We start from the raw sequence: 23,158 nt of genomic DNA on the forward strand, positions 1-23,158 counted from the left end.
CAAGCTGACATTCCATGGTTATAAAACTGCTATGATTTACATAGCTTAAAGACTTCAAACTTTCTCCCGCTATTCTCTAATCTGAGCTTTTATGAAATGTAAGTAGCACCTGCACACAGATAGATGTTTTATTTTTTTCATTTGTAGAATTATTATTCATCATAAAACAAGGTAGGAAATGGAATTTTTGTTAAAAAATTCCTTTTCTATTTATACCTCATGAATTTTGTTGCCTAGGCTGTACTGAACCTTCAGTTTGGGATCATTTTTTTAACTTCAATGAATTTATGTAACTCAAAAGCAAATCAAAAATGTCCTTGTTTGTTTTCTATTTTGACATATGATGATAAAATTAAGAGATGTACATATTGATAAATACTATTTCCCTTCTTAATTTTTAAATTTCATCTTTATTTTAAAGTTAAATAGTTGTCACATAAAAATATCAAGTATGATTTACTCAAATCTGGATATTCATTATAATACCCCACTATCAAATAAGTGTTCATCATGCCTTTAACTGGCATGCATTATAAATCATAAGCCATGAAAAGACAGACTTCAGAAGGATTCACAGGAATGGCAGGTATGCTGTTTTCCCAAACAACAGCAGGTAGTCTTATTGGTCATGTTTGTGGGACATGAAAGTACAAGAATATGAAGGAAAGGAAAGGTCAATGTTATATATGTTTCAATGAGAAAGTCAGAGAGAACAAGCAAGTAGACAGCAGCAGTGAACAAAATAAGACCAAGAGAATCAGAATACTCACAATATTTCATTTGAGTTTGAAATATATTAGAGGGTAATGTCTTAAGAGCAAAATAAGACTTTCTTCAAAAGCTTTCTTGTCTTTTCTATGGTAGAATCAGTTATCTGCAAAGATCGTGGCTCCATTATAAAGGCAGTTAAGTATATTGAAAATGTGCATAATATTTCTACAGCCTTTCTTTCAATATGCAAGATGTCCTTTTTTGAAAATGTTTCCAAATACATTTTGGTATTTTAAAGAACAGACACATTGTGCAAATGTTTATCTGTATGGCTAGATCAGATTACCTTGAATTAGAATTGGTTACACTTTTCTTTCTTAGAATCCGTAGTGCGTGGGTCACACGATACAACTTGCACTAAATAGAGAAGGGGTGCTTCATGGAGGGGGTAAAGAAAATTTTGGTGATTTTCATATACACTATGTATTTACGGCGGTAAACCAACTGCGTGTTGATAAACAACAACATTCTATATATATATATATATATATATATAGTATTCTATATATTCTACAGTAGCATTCTACTTTAGTAGAAACCTGAGGAAGTTTGAGAGTAGCCATATAATTTACTAAAGTGTTTCATTGAAAAGCTAGACACTTGCTGAAGAGTTCTCAGTACACTCTCTTCATAATTCGTGACTGAAGTAACTTCAAGGCTCATCATTACCTTCAGAAATTAATTTCCACAACAGAAAAACAACAACAGCAAGAACATAACAACAACATTGAAAATTACTCAAGGGATATTAATGATTTGCAAATGAATTTTATTTTCATGTGTTGATAGGGAACTCTAATAGATTTATTTTGTGGTATATTGCAAGAAAGATGATATATCTGGAGATTTTATTCAGAATAAGAGTACATATCAAAACAAATGATTTCTTTAAACATCTCTTTGTTTTTTTATTATTACAAGATTGATAATGCAACTTTCAATAAAAATACCCAGAATGATTTGATTCAAAATTGGAAATTAGGGAAAATTGTGAAGGTTTCTCTGCATTTTAAAGGCAGATTAAAAAGAAAAGCTTAAATACAGGGTTCTGCAAAGAAAACAGAGCTGGAGAGTAAGCTCTTTAAAAAAATAATAATCTACAATGCATGTGGCATAAATAAAGTTTAATGCAAATTGTGGCACTTAAAAACATTGCTGGATTGGTTCCAAAGCTGAATCCACAGTGCTTTCTCCTAGTGTCATACTTTTGAAAATGATTCTGTCTCCTTAGAACAATGTATAGCTGTGATGAATGACAAAAATCATTTCCCTCAATTCAAATTCTACTTAACAGATTGTTCATTTAAATATTACTATGCGATTCATTTATTAGAAACAATACAGCAGCAGAGGTTAAATTAATCTATTTTATTTTTAGGATAATGCTTCACTGCCTCTTTACTCTGAAATAATCTTGAGAGATAATTTTAAAATAATAAGAGATACCAAAACGGATTAGAAGTGTACATAACCAATGGCATTTTGCTATTTAAAAACAGAATACCAATATAATTATCCTGTTGTAAAAAAAAAATTGTTTCAAGGTTTTAACAATAACAACAGAGTTTTAGGCTTTTTACTTTTAGTTCCACCAATCATTTTTTAATTTTCTAATATTTGCCAAATATACTATCTATGTAGGATACAAAGATGAACAGGACAAAATTCTAGGGAGAAGGGGCAACCAAGTAAAAAGTCTGATACAAAAAATTGTTGTAATCAAAATAGCTTTTGAGACACTGTTGACTATTTTGGAATATTGTAGAAATCATATTCTGTATTATTTTTAAAAAATGTCATATTACACTTTTCTGATGGACTATGGTTAGATTCTTTGTAAAGATGGAGAATCTAATCTTGTATGGTACTAACACAAATCATATAACATTTGATTTAAGGAAACAAAAATCCTGACGAATTTAACACTTTTGAAGTATGTGGATTGGCCACACAATTTGGAAGTAGATGTGTTTTTGTTTCTAGTTCCCTAATCTCTTTGTCCTGTTCTCTTTTGTTGTTGTGCCTCTCCTTTCTCAGCCAAAGGCTTAGTGTGTTCTCTCAGAAAAGGGTATACTTAATAGTGTTATGGCCTAAATGTTTGTCCCCCTCCCCCAATTCATATATTGAAGGCCTAATCCTCAATGTAATAGTATTTGGAGATGGTGCCTTTGGGAGGTAATTAAATTTAGATAAGGTCGTGAAGCTGGGGCTCTCATGATGGAATTAACGACTTTATAAGAAAAGATACCAGAGACTTTGTCATCTCTCTCTCTCCATGTGAGAACACAGTGAGAAGGCAGTAATAAGAAATCAGAAAGACATTCTCACCAGAAACTGACCATGCTGGCATTCTGATCTCAGACTTCCAGCTTCCAGAACTGTGAGAAAGTAAATTTCTGTTGTTGAAGCTGTTCAATCTATGATGTTTTGTTATGGCAGCCCAAACAGACCAAGACAAATAGTCTGAAATTATTGCTCAGTTCCCTTTCCCAGGAATATTAGAAATCTAGGCGTTAACTCTGATGGTGGAATGAAATCTTTGACCTCTTGGTAAAAGGATTCGAACATTGTTGAAGTCATGAAGATGAGGATGATCTTTAAAACCATACCAGGTTGGTAGATGCCCTCTCCAATTAAGTCTGTGTCCACCTCTGCCTCCACCTTTCAATCCAAACATGTACTCTTTCATCTAAGTCTCAAGCTTCAAACGTTATGTTTTTAAGTCAACATCTCCCAAACACGAATATACATAATTACCTTTAAAATGAGTTTTTTCTGAGTGAAATAACTTAAGAATAGTTCTCACTTGTTTTAGAAGAAATTTACTAATCCAGAATGTTTTTGATCTTTTGACTCAGGTTTTGATACCAGCTTCTTTTTAAACTGTTATCACTATGACTCTATAATATCATCTATTTCAGACAGAGACAAAGAGTGACTGTTCCTTAGCCCACTTATCTTTCAGTGAAGATCAATTTCAATTCAATTCAGTTCAGTTCAACATATACTCTAGGTGCTACTGAAAATACAAAGATGCATATAACATTACATTATGGTTCTTACAAGTCAGTTATTTGTACCGAAACATCTGTGGTTAGTTATCTTTGTGACTGGTTGCACAGATTTGCAAGATAGTCACAATTTCAGATACGATCTGTGAGTGTAGGGTAAAATGATGCTAACTAGCCCACCCACAGTAAAACCTACAAAGTTGGCTTCATTAATCACTAACTGCACACTCAATGAACATTTAGGTTAGGACTATTTGTTTTTATTTTTTTTTCTATTTTGTTCTTTTTGCTGCAGGAAACTCCAAGGAATGAGAGGCATTTTCATTGTTCTATCCTGAGAAAGTAAGCAAGCCTGTTCTGAATCTTGGCTCCTTACCTCATGAGGTCTTTAATGGCTTTTGTATTTCAAGGCCCAAAACAGAAGTTTTAGGGCATCAAGAAGGTCCAACTTTTGATTAGAGGGTGGAGACTAATCCAAGGTGAATGACGAGAGGATAGTATTGAAAGTCAAGGAAGCTTAAGGGTTTGCCCTGAGGTAGCAAAGTGTGAGGAGACAGTTTAACTGAAACTAGAAAAGGGATACAAGTTTCAGAGTATCGAAGACAAGGTCCTCGCAGTTGACATTACCTGGGAGACTTGACAAAAGTTTCCCACACCCCACAGAGACATGGAGAGAGGGTAAACAATGATCTTTCAAAATGGACCAAGGGGGCTTGGACAATGAGCGTCTTAGTGGCTATTGAAAGTGGAATGAAGATAATAAGAACCTTCCTTCAATCTACTTGTCACTGTAAGTATCCAGTCCTAGGGGAGGGGCAAAATCCTCAATGTTATCGGTCGTCTTCTCACCCTGACAAGTTGGAGTATAGAGGCAGATGTAATTTGATTTGGGAGAATGTAGAGAAATGGGACGTTTCCTGAAAATGAGTGTTGTGGAAGAAATGCATATCCATTATAAATTGTAAAATGAACATCTATGCATTTTCTGCTCCAACTACATATGCATGGGATTAAAATAAATCTTTTAAAAAATACATTAAGTGCAAGTAGGGATATATTTATTCTGTGGGCAGAAAGGCTTCCACTATGTGGCTGAGAGCTGATCTGACCCACATAGCATTGATTTCATTATACGATCATGCAGCAATCGCCCAAGAGAGAAATATTTTCTAAGTAATGGAGACAGTTTTATCCACGGGATTGCCATCAAATCAGTGTAACTTGAAACCAATGCATCATTTAAAAATACTTCTTTATTAAGGTCTGGGTAACAGGGTCATTGCAGAATACTTTAAAAGAAATAGTACTAACTCTATATTTTCAGTGTAATTTTCGTCTGTTGTCTCTGTTGTCCAAACCCTCTTTTTCCCTTTCAGAGGGTGAGTTTTGCATATCTTTCTAGAAAACAAAGTCATGGTCCTTGCTGACAAGAGAGTAAGGAAGAGGAGATGGTCACTAGGTCACTAGGTTGTGCAATATGGATAACCTTTTAATCAGCACTAAGGCAGCCTCTGCAGCAGTAGGTACACTGGGCCACATTTCTTAAACTATGGAAGATTTGTTCAGCACTCTTCCCTCATCCAACTGTTTTGCCTGAAGTTTCCACCATCATGGCCATTCTGACAAATATGAGGCAGCAAACTATGAAGTCATATAGTCCGATATGTGAGCCCACATACTCTCTTCCAAGGTAGAGGGGGCCCTTTGATTTCTTGCCCTATTCTCTTAACATTACATTAAATGCCAAAAATAAAAGTCCTGGAAAACTTTCCACTAAAGGAACAGGGAAAGGTTAAGCAAAGAAGTAGACAACAACTAAGGATAAACTTCACAATTTGTCAGAGGACTTGTTCTGCTTATCTTGAATAAGTCCTAAATACCTTATGCCAAAAATACCTGAGGATGATGATTTAAAATGACCTCCTTCAAGTCAATATAATATTTGGCGGCTTGTACCATCTCCTCTGCCTCTTAATGACCGGCAACAGTTTGCATGAATAATTTACAGACAGCATAAATACCTGTAATGAATGCAGAGAAGGGGCATATGCTGTGATATAAAGTCGTTGATACTGGTGATATGAGCTATTGAAAGTTGCCTGCTAAAGTTAAAACAGATTTTTTTGTTCATTCATGCAATTCCATCAAGAACAGTTTATAGAGAAGTGAATGCCTGATCTCTAATTGTTTTGTTTGTGCTAAGGAATTAATTTTATGCAAGGAAGCTGGAAAATGCCTTTATCAAAGGAGACATCTTCCAGAAGTTCTGCTTTCATGATGTGTTGTTCATTAAGGCACAAGAAGTAAGATTTAAAAAAAAAAAAAATCTAGTATGTGTGTGTTTCTTTCTATCTTTTCTTTTTTCCATAGAGTCCACTCTCATCTTTCATCTTTTAATAACACTCCTGTGTGAAGATGGCAGAGGAGCAGTCCATGTGTTACTTCTGAGCATTTCTGAAGAGAGATTGAAAGAGCTGTTTTTCTATTGCTTTTTCACTTGGTAAAAGTGTGAATGCTTCATTAACACTTCTTAGGCTGTAAGTGAAATGTCTTTTTGAAAAATGATGAGCAATCTGTGTCCCGCAGCTCCCTACCTAATCTGGCCCAGAAAACCTCTCTGCACTCCCTGAGGGAACAAATCCATTTTATGTTTGTTGGTTTCTTTACCATAAAGCACTGAAGACAAATTCTGGTATAAAAGTCTAAGTAGAGCTCATTATTCCTACCTCTTTCCAAGATTAGGGGCAAAGTCCGTTTTACTTGTACTCTGCTGCAGGTGTCGAAGCGAGCCCAACAATACCTCCTGTTGCCAGGAGATTATTGCTCAAGTGTTTCTTTTTAGTCTTAACTACTTCTCTGTGAAAGTATTTACACACTGCTAGAAAGTCCAAGGGAAACATGTGAATGCTGAAGTTATAAGTGATAAAACAATCTGGTCATAATTCAGAGGATGGTGGAGGATGATTATTGTTTCCAATTTATGTCTTCCTAGACCTAAGTAGGGAACAAAAGAAGTGGGAAAAGTAATGGAAATGAGGTTCAGTATTAATACATTACTCTGCTCTAAGCCCAAGGTGGTTTTATAATTGAGACTAGATTTCCATTGTAAATTTGTATTTTCAGAGGCTTATAATTTATTTCTTCATAAATATGTACCAAAACCCCCAGACCTATAATGTCACATTTCTAATATTAATGAATCTATACAAAATATTGTTTGGTTTAAAAGAGTAATTTACTGCATGGATTCTTGATCTAGGCTGCCTGGGTTCAAATCCTGGCTCTGTCTTTTACACTAGTTCCTTCTCTGAGCCTTACATTCCTCATACGTAAAAGGGAAATAGTCAACGTACACTACCTCATTAAGGTGTTGTGAGAATTAAATGAGTTAGGATATGTGAAATATTTAGAAGAGTTCCTTACACATAGAAGATACTAGGTGTATGTTAGCTAAGATTATCAGTATCTTCCAAAGTTATTAGGATTGGGGAGCGGGGGAAAGATCAGAATTACTCACAGGCTTTTTCAAACTATGCAGTTTCCCAAATTGGATACACCTTCTATTCAGGGACAAGAGTATGCCCAATCCGAATACAAATCACTGCAATTTGAACTATTTTTACTATATTACAACCCTTGGGTATGTAGCGGTTAGAAAATAAGTTGAAAGATACCGATATAAGGGATGCACACATATAAGAACATACATATAACCTGTGGATCAGATGCTTTACATACACTGTGTTAAACGTCATCACAACCTTGCAACCCTGAGAAGAATGTATTATTCTCCCCATTGCGGACAGAAGGAAACAGTAGAGGAAGAGTGAGTGTGAATATTCCAAGGTCACACAGATAATAAATAGCAAAACTGAAATTTGAACCCAGGTCTCTTTGTCTCCAAAGTTGTTTTCTGTTCTTTTTCCTTTTAAGAAAAAAAATTCCACCAGACTTCTGTAAAAGAAATTCCTGAGCAACAAAGCACAACAGTATGCAGCTGAGAAATAAATGAACCACTGAACCATCAGTCTGGAGTGTGACTTTAAAGAATGGAATATCTTTATTAGTAAGGGTTTCAGACCAAGCAAGAATTTCAAAGACAGAGGCAAAAGCAAAACAGGCTCTTTAAATAACTGCAGGCATGATTCTGAAGGACTGTCTTTGTATGTACACAGTATGCAAAGGACTATTGGTCTAAATTAGTCTTTTCAGTCACACCTATACTTGCAGATGGGAAGACATCAAAGTGTAAATAGAGACATATGTTATCAGCACAGATCAAACTGAAGCTGATGACTGTAGTAGAAAAATAGTTAGTAAGTGGACAAATTAGGGGCTTTCTCACATCTTATACAAAGGATAAGTTTTTTGGGTGTATGAAAATTCCCTTCTTTTTTTCAGCTTAAATGAGATCCATGCTTTGTTTACAAGTGTTGTAATTTACCAAGCATTGCGGGGGAAACTCAAACAATTTCTTAGAGCCAAAGAGAAAAAAAATACAAATTTATAAATTTGCAAACCATTATTTTCTGCCAAGAAAATCACAAATATGTTCTCTAGCCATGGTATGTATCTATTTTTAGTAATTTGGGAACCTTTGCTTGATTCTATTAAATTTTTCCATATTAGTTAGGCAGTTCTTTTGGTGGCAAGTAATAGAAATGGGCTTTATCTAGCCTAGCAGACATAAAAGGGAATTCAATGGAAGGATTTTAGAAAACATTTGAGGGGGTCCAAGGTAAAGGTAACTAACCAAGCCTTTTTAAGGTGCAGGAATCAGGATGGCTCTGGAGACTCAGCAGCAGGAATTCTTGGACTTGTTTGGGAGACAGAGGGTTGGCCTAATAATGTGTCTGATATATGATCTGCATTTTCTGCATCTCTAAATTAGAAATCAAAATTATCAGCTTTGATGGTGTCCCAGCCACTAATATCGAACTAGGGGGTGGAGGGTTATTGTGAGGGGGTCAGCTCTCTGAAAAACGTCAGTTATAAAAACTGCCTCATTTAAAAATGTCATGTCATCATATATTTTTCCAACATGATATGTATATATATATATAAATATAATATAATATAGCATACATATTTTCTTTTTAAGGGCACTTTTAAAATCTTTTTGGCTATCTTCTTGATACCAGACCCTGAGATACAGGGTCAAACACTGTTCCTTATTGGTTTTATTTTATTTATTTATTTTCCAGTTTTATTGAGAAATAATTGACATACATCACTGTATAAGTTTAAAATGTGTAGTGTGATGGTTTGATTTACATATGCTGTGAAATGATTACCACAATGGGTTTAGCTAACATCCATCATCTCATGTAGATACAATTAAAAAGAAGAAAGAAGAAAAGAATAAAGGAAAAAAAATTTTCTCCTTGTGATGAAAACTCTTAGAATTTACTCTCTTAACAACTTTCCTATATATTGTCCAGCAGTGTTAGCTATAGTCATCATGTTGTACATTAAATCCCTGTACTTATTTATCTTATAACCAGAAGTGTGTAACTTTGGAGCACCTTCCTCCATTTCCCCCTTTCTCCACCCTCTGCCTCTGGTAACCACAAGTCTGATCTCTTTTTCTATGAGTTTGTTTGTTTGTTTAGATTTCACATGAATGAGAGCATACAGTATTTGTCTTTCTCTGTCTGACTTATTTCACTTAGCATAATGCCCTCAAGGTCCATCCAGGTTGTCGCCAATGGTTGGTAGGATTTCCTTGTTTTTTATGGATAAATACTACTCCATTGCATATATGTACCACATCTTTTTTTATCCTTTCATCCATCAATGGACACTTAGGAGGTTTTTTCCATGTCTTGGCTATAGCGAATAATGCTGCTATGAAAAGAGGGGATATATGTCTTTTTGATTTAGTGTTTTTATTTTCTTGAGATAAATACTCAGAAATGGAATTGCTAGATCATATGGGAGTTCTATTTTTAATTTTTTGAGGATCCTCCATAATGTTTTCCACAGTGGCTGTACCAATTTATAATTCTGTCAACATCCACACCAGCATTTGATGTTTCTTGTCTTTTTGTTGATAACCATTCTAACAGACATGAGGTGATATCTCACTGTGGTTTTAATTTGCATTTCGCTAATGACTAGCGATGTTGAGCATTTTTTCATATACTTGTTGGCCTTTCATATATCTTCTTTGAAGAAATGTCTATTCAGGTCCTTTGCCTATTTTTTAATTGGGTTATTTATTTTTTTGCTATTGAGTTGTATGAGTTCTCTGTATGTTTTAGATATTAATCTCTTATTGACTATAAGGTTTACAAATATTTTTTTCCCATTCCTTTAGGTTGTCTTTTCACTTTGTTGATGGTTTCTTTTGCTGTGTAGAAGCTTTTTATTTTTATGTAGTCTCATGTTGATTTTATTACTTGTGCTTTAGGTGTCACATGCAAAAAAATCATTACCAAGACCCGGGTCAAAGAGCTTTGTTCCTACGTTTTCTTTTAGGAGTTTCACTAACATTATATTTTTAACATTCTCAAACACTCAGAAAAATTGAAAGAATACTAAAAAACATACACTTTTATCCACCACTTAGCTTCCATGATTGTTAAGATTTTGCAATATTTGCTCTGTTTATCTATGTATATAACACACACATACACTTCACACTAATATTTACTGGACTTGAAAGTTAGTTACAATCATTAACACTTCTACCCTAAATAATTTAGCATTAACCTCTTGGGAACAAGAACATTTTCCTAGCTGCCAAAACCATTAACACACATAAAGAAATGAGCAATTTCATGATATTATTTAATATCTATAATATTGATTAATTAATTCTAATATCTAGGCCTTGCCCGAATTTTCCCAACTGTCTTTCAAATGTCTTTTGTAATTGTGTTTTTTGAATCAGGATCCAATGAAGGTTCATAAATGAACTTGGTTGCTATGTTACTTAATTCTGTTTTTAATTTAGAGTAGTACTCCCTTCTTGCTTATTATTATTATTATTATTCATGACATGTTGAAAAGATCTGGCCACTTGTATTATAGAATGTCCCTCATTTTGGATTTTTCTGTGTGCCTGTTATCAATTTATTGACTCTCAGATCCAAGAGCAACTTCTGTATCTGCTCTGAGATAATTGACTGGACATTTAGCTTTTCTCATTTACAGTAAACACGATGTTAAACTTTGTGAATAGAGGGTACAAGAGGGACATTGCAGGAGGAAGGTGTCATCTGTTTTTTCAGGTATGCTGCATTTTACTTTGTTTGTTGCTCCTGGGGTATGGTTGATCAGAGGTACATATATGCAGAGACATCTGGTGGCACCCTGCCCCAGCTGCGTGCCCAGAGTATATAATCTCTCGGAAACTTCAGAGCCCCACCCCAGGCCTGATGACTATACTGCCACTGAATAACCTGTGAAGACATTGCACACTTGAGGCCTCACACTCTCACTCCCTTGGTGAGCCAGCCCACTAACCTCAGTTTCCCTAACCCTGAGGTTTCCTTTCTTCTTGCCCAGTGACGGTGGACCAGCTTTCCCCAGGCAACCCACAGAACTTCTTTACCATGCATCAGTGGGCTGCACCTACACCTTCTCCAACAAGGTCTGAATGCCATCTTTGGGAAGGGAATCCCCCCTCCAAGTTTGTCCTTTCTTGGGGACTCTCCCTCAGATCTAGGGTAACCCTAAAGTTCTCTTTCCACTTTAAAATTATTTTCCTACCGAGCTTAATAATTATTTATACTAAAGTTTCCCTCTTTAAATTTACTACGTGGTTTCTATCTTCTGAACAGACCCAGACTAATACAATCTGTTTAATTATTTTGTGATATTGTCGTATTGTTGAATTTGTTTCTCTATCTCTAGTATTTCCTGAAATTTAGGTTTAAAGACTTGATTCAAGTTAAATATTTTGGGCAAGAATAATTTACAGGGGATGTAGTATTCTTAGCATTTCATCATAAGCTAATAACACAGCCATGCAACACTGGATTATATCTCTATTAGTGATGCAAGTTTTTATTACTTGGTTAAGGTAATGGCTGCCAGATCTCCCCATTATTGAGAAACATTTTCCTTTAATGACTAGCAAATAATTTGGGGGTTGATACTTTCATACCACATGAATATCCCATTTTCCCAAAATATTTTAATAATTTTAGCATCCATTGATAATTATTATCTGAGTCAATTATTTCATTGAAAGTTATAAAATGGTGATTTTCTAATTTTTTGTTTTAGCTCTTTTGTGATGAAGGGTGTTCCCCCATCAGCTGATGATGAACTTTAGTCTTTCATGAAAAGGTGGAGTAAATGCATTTTCCCTTTCCAATTTCAGAGTAATAAATTGATAAAACAGTTACATTCAATGTTGGCAAGATTTTCATTCTCTCTCTCTCTCTCTGAATATCTTTATGGAATCACGAACTTTTATCCATTGTTTTGAAATCAATCATAGTAATTATTCTTTTTGATCACATTTTCCCAATTGTGACCTGATAGAGCCCTTCCAAGGCAGCTCTTTGTCCTTTTGGCATGATCCCATTAGTCTTTGAGCACTTTCTACTTTATCGCCATCATGAGATGTTTTAGACCCTGGAATAATCCATTGCTCCAAGCCCTCTTTTTTTCTAGTGGGAAAGTGTACTTAAAAACTAATAAATATGTTAGGTGTCAAGAGATTTCACTACCAGTAGGTCATCATTGCTTAATCATTGCTGAATCTTTCATTGAATAGATTTAGTTAAAAATTAGTGAGTTCACGTTGCTGTTTCCAATTCAAATTGAACATTCAAAGCTTTTGTCTCAATTTACTGATTTTATACCATCCCTTAATATTACTATGTATATATATGTATATATACAATTTTTTACTAAATTAACGTATTAATTATCTATTGCTGCAAAACAAATTACATCAAAGTTTAGCAGCTTTGAACAATGAACAGTTATTAGGTCACATAGCTTCTGTGGGTCAGAAATTTGGGAGCAGTTTAGCTTAGTGGTTCCGGCTCAGAATCGTTCATGAACTTGTAGTCAAATTCTCAGCCAGGGCTTCAGTTACCTGAAGGCTTGACTAGGGCTGGAGGATATACCTCCAAGATGAATTTCTCACCAGGCTGTTGGCTAAAAGCCTCAGTTTCTCACTGGCTGTTGGCATGAGGCTTCAGTTCCTTCCCAAGTTGACCTCTCCATAATTATTCCTAAGTGAGCTGATGACACGCCAGCTGGCTTCCCAATAGAATGCGATCTGAGAGAGAAAGCAATGAGGAAGGCACAAGGCCTGTTGTGTCCTGGTCCTAGAAGTGGCACACCATCACATCCACCACATTCTCTTCATTAGAAGCAAGTCACTAAATCCAGCTCACATTCACAATGAAGGGAATTAAGCTCCACCTCTTAAAGAGAGGAGTATCAAAGTATTTATGGACATATTTTAAAAGCACCACATTTGCTTGTTTCCTTATTCTACATCATACATAAAATAGTTTCAAATTTATCACACCTATATTAATAAAAATAAAAGTCGTGAATGAAGTGCAGTGAATGAAGAATAAAATTCCATTGTAGAATTTTTAAAATTTTAAAATATATCTTAGTAAGGATATATACTCAGAGTATTGTGTTCAAAAGTCACTTGAAGCAATTATTTTCTCTGTATAGTTACGTTCCAATATGATATATAAAGTTCCTTTATTTTTCTTGATTTCCGTTTTAGGATGTTTGTTTTTTGATGAAAATCTGTTTTTTGATCATGTAAAACATATGTATAGTTCAAACAACAAAATTATTTTAAAAGTTATACTCAGAGATGTCTTGATTTTCAAGTTCTGTCTCTTCTACTTTACTTATTTTTTCTGCCATGTTTCTTTAGAGAACTATTTTCATTTGTTTTTTATTTATTTTTCTTTTTTCAAAATAAGCTTATAAAATTCAAATAATAACTAGTGTCTTTTTGATCCTATCTCTATAAATTTGTTCTTTATAAAAGAATTTATAAAAGCCAAATAGTTGCTAATTCATTTGCACAGGAGCAGAAGAAGGAGAGAGTAGTCCCTTTGTGTTCAACGGCATGGTTAGATTCCTTGGGTTGGCAGCCATCATGAGCAGTATGCTCTATTCAGAAAGCGTCCTGCCAAATGAACTGTGCCTTAGAGACATTGGACATGGCAGCAGCACAAATGGTAGCATGTTCCCTTCACACAGTTCTGGTTGATGAACCAAAAACAATTGCCTTGACAGTGAAATCTATGCCAACTCTGTAGAAAACTGTAAGACAGGCAAATAGTACATTTCACTATACTTTATTTTTTGGCTAAAACAAAATTGAGGTTTTTAATGCAGAGTTTTACATGATGTATTTTATAGAGAATTCCTAAATAAGTTATCAAATCTGTAAAAACAATTTTGTAGCCAGGCAAAGGTGGAAGAGGTCAGAAAGAATTGCACATGATGTTGGGACATTGGAGCCCTTTTTTAAAAAGATCAAAACATTTTCTTCAGATAATTTTGAACAAATAAGCCTTAAAATGGCATAATGATTCTCTCTTTTAATCACCATGGTGTTGTCAAGATTGTTTCACACTATGAAGAAATGACAAATATTATTTTTTAGAGGCAGAATTGCTTAGGGAAAATGCCCATGAATTACAAAATAGGGTACATGAAACGATTTTTATTCTAGCAGGCTTGTTATAGTCAGTTTTTCACTAAAGCAGCAACTAAAGCCACAGCTGAAGGAAATTGGAATTTTAGCCTGTTTTTGAATCACTAAGAATGACAAATAAGCCTAAAGGGAGTATACATCATAGAAAACACTTCTTGTTATCAATGAATAGGTTCATTAGTTTTGTATCTCTCTTCTTTCCTTCCTTTCTTTGTCCTTTTCTTTCTCTCATTTGTTCATTCATTCATTGATTTGTTCATTCTTTCTTAATTTATTTGTTAATCTGTTCAATTTCTTATTCATTTGCTCATTTATTTGTTCATTTACTCATCCATATAAAATAACATCTTCTTTAGCCCAGACCACTACAATAGCAAATAGCATCCTAACTAGTTTCCCAGTTCTAATCTGACACCACTACAATCCATTCTCCACATAGCATACAGTGACCATTAAAGAGTGTAAATTATATTACTCCCCTCCCCTGCTAAATATCCCACAATGGCCTACAAGATCATTCAGGGAAAACTTGAAATCTCTACAATGGCTTCTGATCCCTTGCTCTCTCTCCAATTTTGTCTCCTTCCAATCCTTGAATATATTGCTCTAGCCATATTGACTTTTTGCTGCACCTCAAAAAGATCAAGTTATTTCTATCTTAGAGACTTACTTGTTATCCCATCTATCTAGAATGTTCCTCCCTCAAATCTTAGTAAAGACGGCTGTTATCATTTCTGATGCGGGGTCAGTGAGCCAAGGAGCCGAAAGAAAGATTTCTTGGACTCTCAAGGTCTGGTAGTAGTCCTCTTTTATTTAGAGAATAGTGTGGAATAGCAGGGGGACAGGACCCATGGGCAGTCAGAGCTGCTGCGTGGGGACAGGACCTATGGGCAGGATGAGCTGCTGCTGGCACCTCTGCTGCTGCCAACATGGGTGGAGAGTAAGGCTAAATTTAAGGTATAGGTATGTGAGTTATCTTTTTACAAGACAAAGGAAAGAATATGTAAAAGGAGTTGTTAAAATGGTATCAGGGCAGGTGGGGTCTGGTTATTGGGTGGTCCTATAACTTTTAGATAGGAATCAAACGGGATTAAGTAAATGGCAGAAGCCACTGCTTAAATATTATCTTCAGCTAAAGACAAAGGAGGATGTTGGGGGGGGGGGGGTGGGGGTCAGTTACATGAGGTTGCCAGACAGTAAACAACTTAAGTCCTTGCCTTCCTCATTAAGAGTTTCCAGAGATAAGGCCATCCTGCCTTCCTCCTGGTGCAGAGAGGGAGACAACCCCCACAGATGGAGACTTCCTTTCCAAATGCAGATGTCTCTCATCAAAGGGCAAGCAAATTCCACTCCTCAGACCTCGTTCTCATCTGCAGTTTTCAAAAGTAACCAGCCCAAAATAATCCTCATCAATTTCTATCATTGCTCAAATGATAGAGATACCTCAGTGATGCCTTTCTGACTGCTTTCTCTGAAATTGACTCCCATTCTTTTCTATCACATCACACTGTCTCCTTAGCACTTATCACTAGTTGAAAGTGATTGTGTGCAAACTTTGTAAGCACAAGAATTTTATCTCTCTTCTTCATCATTATATCCCTAAAACCCCAAATAGTGCTGACACATAGTAGATTTCTAATAATCATGGTTAGTGGAATGTATGAGTGAATCCTTCTGTTCCGGAAACATTTATCGTAAATGTGTTATGTATTCTGTTTAGCTATAGGATGAAGGGATGGATAAAATTATCACAATGAACACCATTCTAGTGAAGAGAGACACATACAACCAAACAAATGATTACTATATAGTGTGTTGGTGTAAATAAAAGCTCATACTAGGAACAAGGTAACTTAGAACATGGAGTTGTTATGACTAACTGGAGAGGTCAGATAAAGAAAGAGCAGGAGAATGCTTGGCTTATGTGAGCAACAGCAAGGAGGCCAGTTTGGCCACAGTTGAGTGAGTGAGAAGATATGAGGTCAGTGGCATAGGCAGAGGCTTAGACATTAACGACTTTCCGCATAGCATCTTTCAAGATCACCAATTAAATCAAATAGCAAGAAAACTAGTGCTGAGAAGATTGTAACTTCCTTGAAAAAAGATATCTCTTACAGTTTTTCTTTATATTTCTTGAAGTGCCTATTAGAGCATCAAATACACAATAAACACTCAGTGGTGATACAAATTTGTATTAGTAATGGCGTAAGGAAATGTGCTACCCAAATTTCCCTTCAGCTTAGTGATTCATGAGTTTCGTGCCCTAGGGCACCCTTTTGACTGTGGCATGGACCCTCCTGTATAGTAACTTCATCCAGCTAAAAGGAGAAGGGATATTGAAGGCCTTTTTCTCCTTCAAGACGTTTTTTCTATTCTGCTTGTTCTACTCACATGAATCTGCAGAGAGTGGCACTGAAAGACAGATTATCAGTTGAGTTGGGGGCGTGGTTTCTGGTTATCGTTGCTACATAACAAATTACTGAAACACTTAAGCAGCTTACACTAGCTATTTTATATTGCTCACAATTTTGTGAATTGGGAATTTGTCAAGGGCTTGGCTAGACAATTCCCATGTGAAGTTTATCCTGCAGTTGAGGTAGATGTCAGCTTGAGGCTGTAGTCATCTAAAGGCTTGACTGGACTGAATGGCCAAGGTAACTTATTCACATGGCTAACAGTTGACACTGGTTGTCATCTGGGCAGTCAGCGAGTGCTATTGACTAGAGGACCTACAAATAGCTTCTCTGAATAGTCTGTGCTTCCTCACAGCATGGAGGTAGTAAGGTAGGAAAACTTCTTGAATTATAGCTAAGAGCTCCAAATATGAGTTTTTCAGTAAGAAAGAAGCTGGATAATCTTGTATGACCTAGCCTCAGAAGCCATGGATCATGATTTCCACAGCATTTTAAATGGTTTATGGGTTTATAAGGTGAGCCAAAATTTAAGAATTTAAAAGGAGTGAGCTTAAACTCCATGTCTTAGTAGGAAGAATGTCAGTTAACTTGTGGACATGTTTTAATACTGTCACAGCTTGTGATAGTAGCTTTGCTTCATATGAAGTGCTTTTTCAGGTTGAAAGCATCTCCTGCAGGAGCTCTTTGGAATCAGCCAATTCCTGCTTTGATGTTCTTCGCTGGCCCGAGCCAACAATAATGGTTAACACTTGAGCTAAGTTAGCCCATAAAAAACTGGTCTAGCTTTGAAGAATGGAAAGAATCATGACTCAGCTACTTTTACTTACAGTTGCTTTTACTTCAGGTTACTACCAAACCAGGAACAAGTAGTGAAAAAGACATATGAAACAAAGATACTAACGCGTGGAAGCAATTCCACAATGCCTCCTAAGTTCTTTTCAGAGGCATGACCAAGGTCTGGTGTTCAATATACTCTAAGTGGAGTGAGGAACCCTTCAGATCCCTGAGTTTTATACCATAGTAGCCTTCAGGGCTAATACCAACAAAAAAAAAGAAAATTCCTTGCTGTGCCCAGTTACACACTTACCTATTATATTCTTTTACTGCATCATTGACTTAGAGAAAGGCCTGGCCATGACTCACCATAATTCTCTAATTGTCATAGGAGATATAAGGTGGCTAAATGTTATCAAGATAATTCTAGAGTAATTTTGAGAGTAAAAGTTAATAATATTTTTTCTGTCTTGACTCCTACTCTACTTTCTCCCCAAATACTTAGTTTTTAGCTACCCTGGAAAACATGCCTTTGGAGACAACAAATTGAAATCTCCCATTTCTACTACTTGCTCAAACCATCCCTTATGCCTGGAATGTCTACCAGTTCCCTCACGGCAACAATAAATCCTACCCACCCTTTAAAGCCAACTTCAAATCTCACATCATCTACCTTCCTAGACAACTCCTTTTTACTTGATGCCACTTTTATGGCACTTATCACTTTGCCTTGTATTGGTACTATTTACAGGTATATATGGCTCTACAATTAGAATGTAAGCTCCCTAATGGCAGTGACCATTTGTTTTTCATCTCTGTTTCCTCCTTAGTATGCTACATAGTCTTTTGCATATAATAAATGTTCACTTTTATTGATTTATGTTGACATGTTGGTCAAGTTAGGCAACTAATCAAGGACAAAAATAATCTCTGTAAACATGTTCACAACAAATTGCCATAAAACGAACTTGTCATTGGTTAATTGTTTTGCAGGATAGTTGAACAGATTCAGGGAGTTTTACCACAGCGCCAAATTCAATGGCCAATTTGGTTTGGAAAAAATATATAGTAAAGCTAATTGTTTGTATTCATATAGAAGAAAATCCAAGTAGAGTTTTGATTAGCCTTTATTTTAGCTTTTTAATAAATTAGGTAGTGTCCATGTTCAGTCAGGCTTTGAGAGTGATATGGTATTAACAAGAAGTTTCTAATTTTTATACAGTATAAGATTTTATTCACTGCAAATAACGCATATCTAATTATGCAGGGATCCCATTTTTGAAATTTCCTAGGTACATAAATTGTCCTGTCTTCCCCTTATGCTCCTTAAAATAAACCCAATTTCTTTCAACAAAAGTAGAAAAGTACCTCATAATTGCAGTCTTTCATCTCTTCTTCCGCAGCGTTTACTTATAGGAGTCTCAGATCACATTTTTCTCTTCCAAGAAGAGCCGTGGACATCAGGATTGCAATAAAGCAAACTCGTGACAGATGTGACAGTGACTAATTATAGCTGATCTTGGCAATATGGCAGAGGGATTTTCTCATTAAAGGTAAGGGTCAGAGGAAGATTTGAGAATGAGAAAGCAATATAATGGGGTCAGGGCAAAATGAACACCTCCGGCCTGAGTCAACCCAAGTGGAAAATTGCTTGAAAAGCAGGTTAGCAATTTGAACCAAGAGTGAAATAAAGTATCAAAAATCTTTTAACGCATGCATAGGGATGACCACACACACTCTCAAATAGCCTTAAAATCATTATCTTTTCTTACCAATGAAAGAGTTTCCAATGCCTTTTATAATCAGTTTTTCAAGGCCATTGATATACAAGTAATTATATTAATAATTAAATTTTGCTCATTCTCCCTCTTCGGTACCCTTGCGTCAACTTTCTTCTCACCATTTCCATTGTCACTATCCTGGTTCAGACCCTCAATCCATCTGCTCTGGATCAGAGAAATAGTCTCCAACTGCTTTTTCTACTTCTAGGTTCTCTTCTCTTCAAAACTCATTTTCTCTGTGTTCCAAAAGCTTAAATGTTTCTGCCATACCTACCAATTGAAATTTAAACTCCTTAGCCTGCTTTTGAAGGCCCTCCACAATATGCCCTCAAACTACCCTCTTCTAAACTTGACCCCCATAACTACCTGCACATTCTCTGTGTTCCAGCCACACAGAAATACTTGTTCTCCAGATGAACTGCTTGTTTTTTCATCTTTTATTACCTTTTTGCATATTCATTTTCACATCTTTACATATTCATCTATCCATCCTTTAAGGCTCAATGCATATGCTAACTCTTCCATGATGCCATCACTAATTCCTTTGGATAGAAATAATTTTCCATGAAACTCCTAATGACACTTTTCTCTTACTAGATATAGAAAACTGAGGCTGGTGCTACGATTATTTTGGTACTTATCTCATTCAGTCCTCTTCCACTGTTCTGTTTCCAGTGACTACCACTATCATCAACCCAGTCTCCATCTTATTTAACCTATAGTTGTAGTTAATATTGTTGACCAAACCCTACTTCTTAAAATACTCTCCTCTACTGGATTCCAGGATAATATATTCTCCTTGATTATCTCTTTTGGATGCCCTGAATGCTCCTTTTCATCTTCTTTGCTGAGTCATTCTCTTTTAACTAGCCATTAAATGTTAAACTTTTTCAAAGTTCAGTCCCAGGTACTCTATCATTTTATACTCTCTCCTTAGGCAATAACTTTACTACCTACGATTTCCGTGCATATGACTTGCAGATTTATATCTCTAAAAGAAATTAATCATGTGATTTCCAAACCTTTATATTTAGCCGACAATTTTGCCACCCTGTAGAATATTACAAACAAGGCTCACTCGACATAACCAAAACCATACTCATAATATGGTTTTACCCTCAAATATGCTTCTCCTCTAGTGTTCCTTATCTCAACAAATGACAGTGACATCACTCAGTTGTACAAGCCAGATTATCTCTTCCATCTTCCTCTCCCTTACCTCTTATAGCCAATTTGTTATCAATTCTTGACGAATTTACTTACCAAAGACATTTCAAATCTATTTCTCCCTATCTCCCACTAAAAACACATTGGTCCAAGGTAGCAGCATCTTTTACTGGGACTGCTATAGTCTTCTAATAATCTTTCCTCATCTACTCAGGGAGTCTGCAATCCATTTTGCATGCTGCAACTAATTTACATTTTGAAAGCATAAGTTTGATAACATTGATTTTCTGCTTGAAACTCTGCAATGGTTTGCAATTGTTTTTAGGGTAAAGACCTTAACACTGCTACAGATTTTTTTCACGGCATCATGTTGTCATTTTCCATGTTACCACTTTACTATTTCACATGCTGTTCCCTTAGTCTGGAATGTATCTCCTTCCTCTTTTTAACAAATTAATACTTATCTATTATATCTCAGTTTAAGTGTTACTTCTTTAAAACAGGCTTTCCCAAACTCCTCAGCTAGGTTATGTCCTCCTATTGTAGACTGCTATTATACTCTGTGCCTCTTTTTCATAATATTTGTCACAATTATAATTTTATGTCATTTTATTAATGTTTTTATTATTTTAAACTCTGAAATCTGAATTGGGTAAGGGATCAGGTCAGTATTTGCCACCTTTGTATCACCAGCATCTGATGCAATACTGAAATAAAATAGATGCTCAATTAGTATTGGTTGGATAAATGAATTATCTCTAAACAAAATTATGTGCATTTATTTGATAGATTTTTTTGAACACTTAGTATATGTCATGCATTGGCTTGTAGAGGTTTTGTCTACATTATATTTATCTCTTCCTTAACACTGTGATAAATAAATGAATGAATAAATGAAAGCAAATAAATTTGTCCTATCAGGATTTTTGATTTTCAATTAGAAAGCTCCATAATATACAAAGCTCAGGATCCGTAAGTACATTGGTCCTACCTCCTGAAACTTCTTTACATTTTATTTTATTATAATACTGCTATACATATAAATATAATTTTAGTTTACAGTCATTTTCATATGCTCTCCAGTTTTAGTCTGAAAAGAATTTTTTGTCTTCTTTATACAGAAACATATAGAGTCTCAGAATGATTAAGGAGACAATTATTAATTGACAGAGACAAGATTAGAGCTCAGCAGGACTTTTACTTCCTAGTCCAGTATTCTATTTACTATAAGTTTACCATATATAATTAAAGGAAAGCAAAGTCTATAAAAGGATTCATATGTGTTAATGTGTTGCACACGTAAATGTTACCCATAGTGTGATGGGAAAATGGTTGAGAATTGTTGGTTTAAATAATGCTACATTTATTGGACATTTGTGTTGTTTCCCCCATCAATGCGCATACCTGATGGCTTGTTGTCATCACAGGTTTTTCATCTTGTATTCCATTTGCGTTAATACTTAAGAGCAACTTCCATTTATAGGTTTAATATATCTCCTCTGCTGGGAATTGAAAGGTATTGAATAATTTTCAAAATAGTGAGGGAAAGAAAGATTCTGTTCAATCAAAAGATGACACAAATTGTTCAATAGTAGGAATTTATGGGACACTTGACTTATATTATCTAACTTTTAGAGAAGGCCACAAAGGCTACCTTTATTGGTTATATTTTTTCTTTCTGTGTTGGCTCCAGAGCAGTGTATAGGAAACTGAAAAGCAATAAAAGTGATACTTATAAAAAGATGCATTATCTAGTTTTCAAAAGTGAATGACCTCAACTTCCTATCTCTTTTGGAAGAGGATGATGACATAGATTGTATCTAATATACCCTCCTTTAATTGTACATCTCAATTAGGTTATGCTGTGAAGTATAAACATACCAGTAAACAAATGGAAATAGTATCAATATAATTTACCCTGAGAAATTTAATCATTTGAAGACATATTTTGTTCTTAAAGCAACTACAACTTTGATATAATTGGGTTAGCTCTCTTAGAAAGAGTTTTAAAAGAGTGATGCCAGCAAGATGATAAAATAAGAGTTTCTGGGCTCTCCTTCCCTCCATCGAGACACCAATCCAACAGCAACACACAGATCAAGTCCCTTTGTAAGAAATTCAGAAACTGGTTGAGAGGCCTCCTATAACCCTGGTTAATGTAAAACTACCCACATCAAAATTTGTAGGAAAAGCTGCAACACACTTTTGTCATAATCCTTATGCCCAGCACAGTACCATAAGATTGTGAGGGAACCCCCAATGACCACCTTTGCACTGAGAAGTGAAGGGTTGCACTGCACTTCTAGCACCCAAACTTCTGGCTGCTACTTGAGGGTCTGGCTTCTAACTCACCTTTATCTGAGTTGACAGGGCCCAGTATACACTAGTCCCCTGGTGCTATATACAGGAAAACTTCCATAAAACTATCACCAGATTTCTTATCAGAAACCTTGCATGCCAGAAGAGAGTGGGATGATATATAAAAGTACTGAAAGAAAAAAAAACCTTCCAATGAAGAATACTATACCTGGAAAAACTGCCCTTCAAAAATGACAGAGAGCTATTCTTTCCTAGGCAAAT

Source organism: Equus przewalskii, chromosome X (assembly GCF_037783145.1).
Source record: "Equus przewalskii isolate Varuska chromosome X, EquPr2, whole genome shotgun sequence".
Lineage (NCBI taxonomy): Eukaryota > Metazoa > Chordata > Mammalia > Perissodactyla > Equidae > Equus > Equus przewalskii.